This window comes from Saccopteryx bilineata, chromosome 1, assembly GCF_036850765.1.
Source record: "Saccopteryx bilineata isolate mSacBil1 chromosome 1, mSacBil1_pri_phased_curated, whole genome shotgun sequence".
Classification (NCBI taxonomy): Eukaryota; Metazoa; Chordata; class Mammalia; order Chiroptera; family Emballonuridae; genus Saccopteryx; species Saccopteryx bilineata.
Genome location: NC_089490.1, coordinates 262,456,363 through 262,469,027, shown reverse-complemented (window position 1 = coordinate 262,469,027; position 12,665 = coordinate 262,456,363). Strand labels below are relative to the sequence as shown.

Here is a 12,665-nt window from a genome sequence, read left to right as displayed (position 1 = left end):
GTTTGGTGTGTTTTGTCTCATTTAATCCTATCTGTAATTTCTGTTACATAGATGGAAAAAACTGAGGCACAGAGAAATTAATTAACTGTTCCCAGATCTCACCAGTAGGAAGTGATAAATTTGGATTAAAAAATCTTTAGTATCCTGTCTCCAAAGGAAATATAGTGCCAACAATATTCTAATTATTGAAAATTATATTTGTAAAGTCAGGTTTTATTATCTTATTATTTTATAGTGCAGTCGCCTTGTAGCAATTCAGACATGTTTGTGGAAGATAGAACCTTGACCATTCTGATCTTTGCTGTAGAAATGTCCCGGCTGTCTGAGGGAAAGAAGTGAAAAATAGAAGCGGATTTACTTTGTTTTAAAATTGCCACCTGCTGGTTCTCCTTCCCATTAAGGAAATTGCATATGTATTCCTCCTATAATTTTCTCATCCTAAAGTATCACAATTTGGAATGGTTTTCAACCGGGCTTGTGTTTTTAAAATTGAGGTTTTACTTACAGTGGAGCTGTGAATGGCTGTTATCTTACAGGCCTTTTGAAAAATAGCCCCACACAGCACTCATGGTTCCTTTTTTGAGATTTCCCTGTATGTATTATAAAATCCTGTGCATTCACATGGGTGTATATACACTGCTCACAGAAGTTAGGGGATCTGGGAACATGCAGATACTCTAATACTTTCAGCCTTTAGTATAGTGCATTTTCACCCATGAAATAAAAGTTTGTTTTGCATTCATTTACATAATCAAACAACTTTCTTTGACTTGCTCTTTGCTTTTCTGATGTTCTTGTTTAATAAAAAAAAGAATCAAATGCTTTTTTTTATTGCTTCATACTCATTTTGCAATATCCCCTAATTTTTGTGAGCAGTATATTATGCACACATCTCAAAATCCTGCTGAGCTTATAATACTGCATGTAGATCAGTAGTCCTCAACCTTTTTGGGGCCACGGACCGGTTTAATGTCAGAAAATATTTTCACGGACCGGCCTTTAAGGTGGGATGGATAAATGTATCCCGTGACCGAGACAAGTGTCAAGAGTGAGTCTTAGACGGATGTAACAGAGGGAATCTGGTCATTTTTTAAAAATAAAACATCGTTCAGACTTAAATATAAGTAAAACGAAAATAATGTAAGTTATTTATTCTTTCTCTGCGGACCAGTACCAAATGGACCGGTACCGGTCCGCGGCCGGGGGGTTGGGGACCACTGATGTAGATCACTTCATAGGCAGACCAAATATTCTTATATCTTGTATGGCAATACAGTGTGATCACCAGAAAGGATTTGTTGGGAGAGTATAGAGATTAATAGCTTGCAGGCTTCTTTATCTTTTACAAATATAATAATTCCTCTTGAGTTCTGTTCACATTAAGTTTATAAGGAGATGAGTTGACGGCACTCAAATAAGTATATCTTCTCCATTGGGACATTGTTGAGAACGAAGAAATAACTGCTTTGCTCTGCATACACCAACTGTATGAGAATAAAGTATACAAAGTATACGATATGTGAAAGGCACAAATATTGTGCCCAGAATTCTCTACACTACAGAAGCCCCTCACTGGCCATCTCTCAGCTCTCAGTGGTACGCTAGCTCTTAGTGATACATCCCTTAGCTCTTAGTGGTACACTGTGTGAGCTGCTTTTCAGGAATGGCTGGCCCCTCCTAGAGTGAAAGAAGTGAAAGAAATTTTTTTTTCTTACTGTTAAAGAAGGTGTTTTTTTGTTGTTGTTTGTTTGATTTTTTGTGACAGAGACAGAGAGGGACAGATTGGGACAGACAGACAGGAAGGGAGAGAGATGAGAAGCATCAATTCTTTGTTGTAGCTCCTTAGTTGTTCATTGATGCTTTCTCATATGTGCCTTGACTGGGGGCCACAGCAGACCGAGTGAGCCCTTGCTCAAGACAGTGACCTTTGAGCCTTGCTCAAACCAGATGATCTCCCACTCAAGCTGGTGACCTTGGGGTTTTGAACCTGGGTCTTCTACATCCCAGTCCGACACTCTATCTATTGCGCCACCGTCTGGTCAGACAAGAAGATGTTTTTCATGCCACTAATCCAGGCCCAAGACTTCTTCAAAACCCCCTAATGAAGGTTGACCACTTCTATTTACTCTAGAAAAAGGAAGTCCAGGCAGATAGGTCTCTTCTGCTTTCTAAATATAGTTTATTGAGATACAGTTTATGTACAGTAAAACAATCCTTTTTAGGTGTGCAGTTTTATGAACTTTGGAAAATAGAGTCCTGTAACTGCCACCACAATTACGATACAGAATATTTCCACACCTCAAAAACTTTTAGGTGCTTTTAAAATTGTTTGATAATTCTAATATAGGATTAAAATAAGATGTTTTGTTTGGGTCTCCCTTGATTTCACTTTTAAAGAATTAACTCCATATTTTATTGAGATCTGATTATTTTATTTTCTAATGCCCTTCTTCTGTTCTGGGATCCCAGCTAGGATACCATGTTACATTGTGTAATCCTTTTAAATAATCATTTTGATGAGGAAGATGATTAGCACATAGTTTAATTACATGGTTGATAATGTCAAGTAGGTGCCAGGGAAGTGCATCAGAATAAGATATTTGAAAGAAAAGCAGAAACTACCTGAATTGTGTGGCCCATCATTAATATATAGTAGCCCCTTTAATGCTACATAGATGAAGTTGAAAGAAATTAGATAAACAAATTTGATTAGCAGAAAATGGTTAAAAATAACTTGAGGTTGCTTGTGGGTGAACAAAACAGGACCCTGAGGTAGAAGACTTGGAAGGCATGTAGTTGGAAACACAGATTATGGTTGTTAGAAAATACAGAGTTTCAGAAGGGGTCTCAGTGTTGTTAAATGCAAGTAAAGACAGAGCAAAACATGCATTTTACAGAAGATAAATGCAAGATACCTTATTTACTTTGTAAAATAATCTATCATGACTTTCCACTATTTTTATGATATTTTAATTTCAGTAGAATGTAGATTGCTTTTAAAATAGAATTTAAATTTAGCACATGTTCAAGATTGGAGAAAACATAAACAACTGTAAAAAAATCACCCCAAATTCTAGTACTCAAATATAAACACAATTAAAAATGTGGGGTTTGCCTTCCAAGGTTTATTTTCTGGGCACAAGTATATACACATTTGCACACACATACCACAAAACTCATAGTTTATTGTACCCCCTGTTTTATGCACTGCTTTTTCCCCTTAAAGAGATTCTTTAAATACCCAGGTCTACAATGGTACAATTTCTGGAAGTTTTGAAAAGTATCTATAATGTACAAGAAGGTAGGGGAAGCATTCAAGCTCATGCTCTGAGAGCCGCTGAGCCACTGCACAGCCTCACCTGACAGAGGTGTGTCCGCCGCCAGCTTACTGGTGAGCATTGAGGGTGAGGCCATTGACACAAGTGATGTCACCTTTGGTGGGCTCACGTTTTACGTCCTGTTTTTCTCCACCTGTATTCAGATCTCTCTTGAAATGTTCCCTTTAAAAATACTAATGCTAACTCAGAAAGATTCCAGTTACCATCTCCCCACAGGCTTAAATGTTAAGCCTCAAGATCTAAACTTTATCCCTTATGTATGTGAGCAGGTTTGCCAGATGGCGGGCCAATTAATATATTTTTGCAAGGTGTAGAAATGCTTTCTCCTCCATAGGGGAGCAACGAATCCATCTGCTCCCCATCTTCCTTTCCCCAGTGTCCTTTGGGGAAAATCATCATTTCATTTTCAGAAATAATTGCGCAACTCTCTGAGTGATACTTTCTGCTTTTTAAGGGAGATAGTTTTAATAATTGAAACCTTTTCTTACTATAAGGATTTAAAGAACTCTATATCATGTATTAAAATATGTGGACATCTAAGTTTCATCTAGAGTAGTAGTATTATTTTTTAACATTGGGCATACAGAACTGTAGGTTAAAAACTGATTCACAGAACGCCTAACTTGGAAGAAACTTTCAGAAACATCTAGTTGAATCCCCTTATTGTAAGATGAGGAAATTAATGTTTAGGCACCCAAGTGTCAAGCTGGTAAACAACTTGGAACCTGGATGGACTTGGAACCTGGTTTTCAGGTTCTAAATTAGGACGACCATGGTGAAAGTAGAACCTTTGATCTCATGGGGAATAAAAGGCATGAGAACCTTGAATCAAGGTTCACCTAGGAGAAGGAGCACACTTGTTTCCTGCCTATTCTCCCTTGAGTTTCAGACACTGAATTGTACACATTACCTCCATGGTTTCTTTTCATATTCAGGTGGCAGTTTAGATCAGAGGGTAATTACTTGTCTATGTGTTGCCTCCAATTCTGTTAGAGTTCTTGAAAGACAAGCGCTACATCTTTTATTGAACACTGATACCGTGTGCTCTCTGGGCATGGGAAGAATATATGAATGCCAATGGGGTTGTTTACCAAATCCTCTCTGGGAGTGGTGGAATTCTAGAAGAGGGGCCACATGATAGCTTTGCCATAATCTGACACCTTACACTACAGAATTTTGTTCCTTTTCTCCAATGGTATGAAGGACTTCAGTACTGAATATTCCAGAAGCTTCTTTTGGGAGGAATGTTTCACCTGTACCCTTGTTTTAACCACCATTTTTACTGTTTTCCATATTTTGTCATAGATTGGTTAATATTAAGTAAGACGAAGGATTTAGACTAGTCCTTTTTTTTTTCTTCACTCAAGTTCACTGTGGTCAACAATCTGTGTCCAATTCATTTGGTGGAAAGAGTTCAGACTTCGACTTTAGCTAGACCTCTGTCAGAAACCTGACTCTGAAACAAACTAGACACATGGCCTTGGCAGGTTACCTTACTTCTGATACTTAGTTTCCCATCTTTAAGTAGGAAAGATAGCCAGCATACCTTTTTTGTACTTTAGATAAGATGGATATTTTCATTTCTAAATACACTAAAAAATTATTACACATTCCATACTATGCTTAGCATTTAGGTCTAGGATAGAGAAACTGCAGCCAAGAGGCCAAGTCTGGCCTACCAGCAGTTTTTGTACATAAAGCTGTATTAGAACATAACCACACCAGTTCATTTAGGGCTGACCTACCACTGCCTGTGCTACAGTAGCAGGATCCAGTAGTTGTAACATGAGACTGACCTGCAAAACTCAAAATATGTACTATATAGCCCTTTATAGACAGACTTTGCCAACTTAGGACCTGGGGCAATGCTTAGCAAATACAGGCACACAATAAATGTTCATTTTACCTTCTTCCCATTCATTATTTCAGGTTGAATCTAACTCTTTGGTACTCTTTAAAGAAAAATAGTTCAGGTGTGGCCTTCTCTCATCATCCTTCTAAAGCCCCTGACTACTTCTGGAGTCTGTCATGACACAAGACAGACACATTGAGAGAGGCATGTCCAAGGCGCCAACACTCTGAAAGGTAGCAGGTCTTGACTTGAATTGGGTGCTGTGCATGCTACAGGAATAGAACTTTGTGTAATCCATGAGTAAATACAGGCATGCTATTTCGTTTGCAACATGCTCAATTTAGTTTAGATTATATCTCACTAAATAGTACTAGGTTATATCTAATCTTTACTTCTTCAAAAGCTTCCCAGCATACCCCCCAAACTGGAATTTTTTCATTTCTAAATACACTGGAAGATTATCATTACACATTCCATACTGTGTTTAGAAAAAACTTTCTGAAATCTTAAAGCCAGAGTTTTCTGAAGTGACTCAGGCCATTTGAAAAAGAAAGTCCTCTAAGGTGTGGTACAGTTTGTTTGTTTTTTTCATGTTTTAAGCAAAATGTACTCAGAGTTCCTCCACAGTTTTCATCGGGGGCACCCTGGTGTCTAGTATGAAACTAAGCCCAGAATAGACCGGTGGAACGTGCCCAATGAGGACTTTGTGATTGCTGGCTGCTCTTCAGCTTCCCCACGTAGTAGAGGGAAAGGTGGGAGACTTTTGAGGGCCATTAAAAGACAGTTATGCTTGCTTGTTGTTTTTATTTTTTATATTTAAAGAATGTATTGATTGATTTTAGAGAGAGAGGAAGAGGCCTGTTGGGATGTTGCTCTAACCAACTGAGCTACCCAGCCAGGGCCTTTAAAATATGTTTTAAATGGTAACGAGGAATTTTTTTTTCAGAATAATAAAGGGAGTTTTAAAAATAGTTTAATATTACCTTATGTCTATACCAGGAATACCATGAAAAAACTGTAAAGGTATTACCTAAAGTTTGGGGAGGTCTTCCTCTCCTCTTTCTCGTTGCCCTTATTACCAGCATTTTTCAGTGTCTCTAGTGCTTCCTATGCGGGCCTGTCCGCATTTATTCCAACATGTTGTAATTCTGTGGGTGTTTGACTGAATTCCCAGCTGATTGTGAATGTCTCCAGGTGGAGATTGTATGCCAGCATAGCGCCTGGTACATGACAGACACTTAATAAAGCTTTATTGAATGAAAGCACTCCACAGTGAGCATATTCATCCATATAGCTTTTTTTTTGTCTTTTGGAACTGTTTCCTTAGGATTAATTCCTAGAACAGAGATTTCTAGGCCAAAGTGACGTGAACATGTTTATGAATCTTGATACATAGTGCCAAGTAGCTCTTATGTCTACTTGAGGTTCCTTCCAAGTTTGTGACTCTCATATTGTGTGATACATTATTGCAAGATTGGCAGTCTGGTGTTCCATATTTTCTCTAGCAAAAAAAAAAAAAAGAAAAGAAAAGAAAAGAAAAAAAAGAAGAAGAAATGACAGGTACTTTATCACCAGATGCAAGTCTGGGAAGAATGCTGCATGTGCTTTAGGATGAAAAGCTTCTCAGGAGTAAAAATCTTGCCTGTGGAACTTGGGAAGTGAAGAGAGGTAGGAAGCAGAGACCAGGTGTAGGATAAGAGGTATTGTCACAGGGGCAAATAAATCCTGGAGTTTTATTACTGCTCTGAACTTTTACTCTATTGGTATCAGTATTTCAAGAAAACAGTTGGCTATTTTTTACTTGCTTTTCCCCTTCAACACATTTAATGTTCAAATAGGAAACATTACTGCATGCGAATTGCTGTTTATGCACATTCCAAGATCTGCTTTTATCAAGGTTTGGAGCTGTTTGTCTAACATATTATGCATTTCCATTTTTAATTGATCTGAGTTGTGTGTGTGAAATAAGACTGAGTCTCTCTGCCTTGTGACTTTGGGTGATACTAGGTTTTTTTGAGTTTGATGTTATTCCCTTCCTCATCTAGGATTTGGTAGGCTTATAAATGATCAATGATAAATAGCCATATCCACCTTTTGGTGCAAGTATGCTATTGGTAAGCACACAGAGACATCTGAATGCCACCGTACAGATGGCATCGGGAGTTTGTGGAGGCTATGCTGAATAGAGCAAGGTCTGTGTTCATTTAGAAATAACCTTAGTGGAGATTGAGGATTCTACTGAATAGCTTTCTTTGAATAAGGTTCAGTAGGTATTCTAAAGAATTTATCAGTGTTTTGTGGTATATGTTCCATCATATATATATATATATATATATATACACACACACATATATATATATATCACAAAAACTAGGGGATATTTTATTGCTTCATTCATTTTTTTTAAATATCACCTAATTTTTGTGAGCAGTATATATCTTTTTCAATTTAGCTTTAGTCCACCCTCAAAGCCACGACTTGAGTTTCTGGAAAAGATACTCAGGTAAAGGAGTTAGAAAAACTTCCTACATGGTAGATTTGGCTTTCAGATAATATCCCTCATCTTTCCCAGCACACTAGACTCAGTGGGCTGTGACCTAGTTAGACATTTCCAATCAGAATCTTTTAAGAAGTCAACAGTTACATGGTAGCACATGGCCACACTTTGGTCATTCCAAGCTGCAGCTGTAGAGGACTGTGTGAGCAATGCTGTCAGTGTTTCCAGACTCCCATCACCTAAAGAGCTTACAGACAGGTGGCAATGGAGACAAGTGGCAATGGGAATCTTTTCATCAATTCCAGGGTTTACTGTATTTCCCCATGTATAAGATGCTCCCATATGTAAGACTCACCTTAATTGTGGGGCCTGAAATTTTTTAAAAAGTTTCATATAAAGTTATTGCACTCAAGTTTTATTCATCATAAAATTCATACAACTCCTCATCACTGTCAAAACTCCCATCCAATAGCTTGTCCTCATCTGTGTCTGATGATGAATCACTGTCTTCAACAAGGAGCGTGAAAACAAGCGCGAAAAAGCAGGAAATGCAAGTAGAAAAATCTACAACCACTGTATAAGACACACCCAGTTTTTAGACCCCAAATTTGGGAAGATGCGTCTTATAAATGGGGAAATCTGTTAATATTCAGACACAGACAATGCCCATCTCCTTTATGGATTAGAGTGAAGGTGATAAAAGACTTAAGAATAGATTCTCCTAACCCAAATAGCTTTCACTCACTTGAGATAAGAGTAGTTTTATTCTGAATTACTTGTAAATTAATGTAAATGGGGCAGGATGGTGAGATAATTATAACTCATGATAGTTTGAGTATTTGAAATACTATCAAATGTAGCATAAATATGCCTTCTTTACTTATTTATATTATACATTCAGTTTTAAAATTTTTTGCCTGATGATTGGTCCATCTGTTCTCCATTCATTCAAGCTTTTTATTTATTTTATAGGACTTAAAATTTTAATTGTGGTACAATTCACATAACATAGGATTTGCCATATTCACTGTTTTTTTTTAGTGTCCATTTCAGTAGTGTTAAGTACATTTACATTGATGTGCAACCAATCTCTAGAACACTTTTCTTCTTGTAAAAACGGAACCTCTATACTCATTAAACAACAACTCCCTGTTTTCCCCTCCTCCATTCCTGGTAACAACCATTCTACTTTCTGTCTCTATGAATCTTATTACTCATGGAAGTGGAATCATACAGCATTTGGTTTTTGTGACTAGCATATTTCACTTAGCATAATGTCCTCAGGGTTCCTCCGTGTTACAGCATGTGTCGGAATTTCCTTCACTAGGCTCAGTAATATGCCATTGTGTATGTATACCACAGTTTATTAACCCGTTCCTCCATTGAGGGCCACCTGGGTTGCTTCCACCTTTTAGCTATTGTGAATAAAGCCGCTATGAGCATAGATAATACAAATATCTTTTTGAGTTTCTGTTTTAAATTTTTTGGTGTTTACCCAGAAGGGGAATTGTTGGATCATATGGAAATATTCTTATAGTTTTCTTTCTTTTTTAATAGCTGCCATCCTAACGGGTGTAAAGTGAATTAATCTTTCATTTTCACTCATATTTTGTCTTTCTTACCTTTCTGTGACTAATGGGAAAGATTTTTAAGTATAGAATCTTTGTCCTAAGTAATGTTTAAATACTGTTTGGGGCAGTTGAGAATAATCCTCTTTGATGGTTAAAAAGGTGAACTGATTTTCTATTTCATAGATATTTAAATTTTATGGCATATTTATCAACATCTAAACTGGCTGTTGGATACCTTCAAAGAAGAAACTTGTGGTTCCACCTGTCCGATGGTAATGCGCGAGTGTCAGAAGGGAGGGGACGATGGGTATAAGAGCCCAGCCCCTCAGACAGTGCCTGGAACATGATGCTTATATTACGTGCTCTTTCTTTTACTTTTTTTCTTTGCTAGGGTCAGGAAAGCCATGACATATAATGAAAGGAGCCTTGAAGTGTGACCAGGGGATCTTGTTTCTAGTCACATTTCTGTTACTAGCTAGTTGTCTGACATTGGCAAGACTTCCTGGGCCCTCCACTGCTTGCCTGTTTGTGGAACAAAATCACGGATTCCACACTCCACGGAGTATGGTGGAGCCTGTGGACCAGTGTTCAGAGTCATGTTTCAAAATGCATAAAATAAAATTTAAAAAAAGGATGATAAAGGAAATCAATTATATTGAAATAGCCATGAAAACATTTTAAAAAGTGTGATATATGTGATGCTTTATTAGCATATCAGATATCAAGATCTAGAGGCAGGTCTAGTAACTAGTATAATTTTGAAGTGATAATAAGTATAAATGAACTTTTATTATATCTGCAGCTACTAAACAGGATATGAAAATAGACGTGACTTCCACTGGTGGCAAACTCAAAAGAACTGCTAATACTGTGAATGTACATGAAGGAAATGATACATTTCTGTTTGTGGTTAATCCAAGTTCATAAACTCAAAGATTCTGCTCATAGACCCCTTAGAAGTTAGGGGCAGCTGGATCAGAAGCTCCTGCCGTCCCTGGCAGCTTAGACACTGGAGTAGGATAGAAAAAGGCTGACCCAGATGGCCTCTCGAGTTTATCAGAACACCGACTTTAGGGCCTGGCATAGTTAAGTAGATCTTATGCCAGAAAAATAACCTTTGGTTCTCCTGGGAATCAAGCTGGGAAGTAAGCAGTTAGAAGTGTGCTAGGTTTTTATCCGTTACTTTTGTAGCACGTGGCTAGGAAAGGCGAGGAGTACATTAAACAACAACAAGAGAGTGCTGATCGTCACCCTGATCGTTAGCCTTTGGAGGGATCGAAAGGCCAGGGCTTGTGGGAATGTGCGTCCCCTGCTTTCTGTGTAGTAAGTTGTGTCCTTTACTTACAGCAGAGGAGCCTGTGTCTCAGCCTCTCGCCGTCAGAGCGTCACCACCTCTTTGTCACAACCATATGCGTTCTTCTAACTAAATAGGGTCACGATGTACAAAGATCGCGTGCTCGCCCACCTGCTTACCAGCTTGACTTGTATTGTCCAGCTGGAGAGAAAGATCTTTGTAATTTAAAAAGGAATTAGGGAATAAAGGTAATAAAGCTTCTCATTTACTACTCTTAAAGTAGTTTTCTTTCCTAGGGTTTATAGGCATGTTAATAATGAAGGTCTACTTATGTTCTGAATGAGAAAAATGGCAAGCAAAACTGATCCTCAGACTTCAGAAAACCAAGCTATTGCTTTTTATTACTTACCTACCTACTTCCTTCAACTCTGAATTTGTGAGATGATTTTTTTTTTAGAAGAGAGAGAAATATGAATGCTTTTAAATGTCACACCACTTGCCCATTATAATGTCATCTCATAATAATATTTTCTAATGGAAACGAGGATTCTTTTTGGCTTTGCAGTTGCTTTAAGAATATGCCGTCTGGGGTGGGGGGAGGGAGGACGCGGGAGGGAAGGAGGGAGAGGGGAAGGGAGAGGGGGAGGGGCACAAAGAAAACTAGATAGAAGGTGAAGGAGGACAATCTGACTCTGGGCGATGGGTATGCAACATAATTAAATGACAAAATAACCTGGACATGTTTTCTTTGAATATATGTACCCTGATTTATTAATGTCACCCCATTAACATTAATAAAATTTATTTAAAAAATTAAAAAAATAAAGGACTACAAATGGAAAAAAAAAAAGAATATGTCTTCTTATTAATCGTGGTTCAAAGTGCTGAAATTTGATGTGCCGGTCTGCTTGGGAAAGGTAATTCATGCAACCATTAGGCAGCTTTGTAAACATGAAATCATTTTCAGGTTAAAAGATTCTCTACCAAATTAGATAGGAAGCTTGAAGCAGAGGCTATAAGCAATTTTTTCTCCTTTAGTTGCTGCTATGGATCAATATCTTTTATTGACTTTTCAAGGGTTTGCATGCAATTTTCTATCATGGTCGTTTATGCTGAGCAGCATGAAACAGAATAATTGTAAATCATAGCCCCTTAGGCACAGTTTTCCCTCCTGTAATACTTGAGATCACAGAATTCTGTTCACAAAAGATGAAAGAAAAACAGCCCATCATTTTTTAGTGACTCATGGAGCTGACACAGACGTGGATGGCAGGAACTTTTGTCTTCATCTTTGGGCCTCACCTTATATTTTAATTCTAAATGCAAATGACACTGAAACTCTCTATGAAAAGAAATCAGGTTTAAATTAGCCAGTTACCTTTACTTGTGAAAATTCAAATATGTCCTATTAAATAAACCAAAATATATCCTATTTGAATGTTTTTACATAAGAGTATTAAAAGTTACTTTCCTCAAGAAGGTCTATGTAGGTAATTATTGTAAATTATCAGAGTTATTACTCAAAGATGTATGAGGACATTTATTTATTTTTAGTTTTTATTGAATTTATTGGGGTGACATTGGTTAACAAAATTATACAGATTTCAGGTGTATGAGTCTATACTACATCGTCTGTATATTGTACTCTGTGTTCACCACCCCAAGTCAAGTCTCCTTCCATCACCATGTACCCCCCTTCCTCTTCTACCTCCCCCCACCCCTATCCCTTTGATAATCACCTTATTGTCTGAGTTTTGGGGGGTTTTGTTTTTAGGGTTTTTTCTTAGTCCCTTTACCTTTCACCCATCCCCCTCCCTTCTGACATCTGTCACTTTGTATATTTATTGTATACTTATTTAATGATTCAATTCAAATAATTAGTGTAGAAGACAGCCATTTTTTATCTTAGTGTTATACTCAGATGCATAATTTGACTACTGTTCCCATTTATTTGTAGTGTAGAACTCATTGAAATATGCAGTTATTACAAAAGCCAAGTAAAATATATGTTTTCACCAGTAGCTCATGCCTGTGTGCTTTATTCTCATCTGAGCCCCAAAGGTGTTGTGGAAGCGGTTGATTCCAGCTGCATCCCATACCCCTGTGCTCACCC

At 37.6% G+C, this 12,665-nt stretch overlaps 1 protein-coding gene across 9 annotated transcripts in view; it reads left to right on the top strand.

The window, feature by feature from the left end:
* The window catches only part of MAST4 (microtubule associated serine/threonine kinase family member 4), a 627,450-nt gene that overhangs the window by 467,555 nt on the left and 147,230 nt on the right, over positions 1-12,665 (top strand). The gene's annotated exons all lie outside the window — the stretch shown is intronic.